Raw genomic sequence first — 324 nt, 5'->3', positions numbered from 1 at the left:
TCTCTCTAGATCAATTTCCACTGTAGTAGTTTTTAAAAACCTTAATAGGAAACTGAAACCTTTTTATTTGCCCAACAATCCCATGATCAGGAAGCCAAGTTCATTGACCCAGCCCTGACCTCATCCTCTGTCTCTCTAAATGCCTGTTGTTGGCGTGTAGATGGGAGATGCTGTGACATACCATCAGATGTGATCTCTCTTGCTCTTATATTTCTTTATCCCTCCATGTTGCCCCTCCGAGCATTTCACCAAAGGCCTCTATCATCCCAAGGGGACCACAGCCAGAAATCAAACATAGAAATTTCTGGCTTTTGTGTTCATCGA

Source organism: Balaenoptera physalus (assembly GCF_965194825.1).
Source record: "Balaenoptera physalus genome assembly, chromosome: 13".
Taxonomy (NCBI): Eukaryota; Metazoa; Chordata; class Mammalia; order Artiodactyla; family Balaenopteridae; genus Balaenoptera; species Balaenoptera physalus.
The sequence above is the reverse complement of the archived record's forward strand: the minus strand, read 5'-3'. Positions refer to the sequence as shown.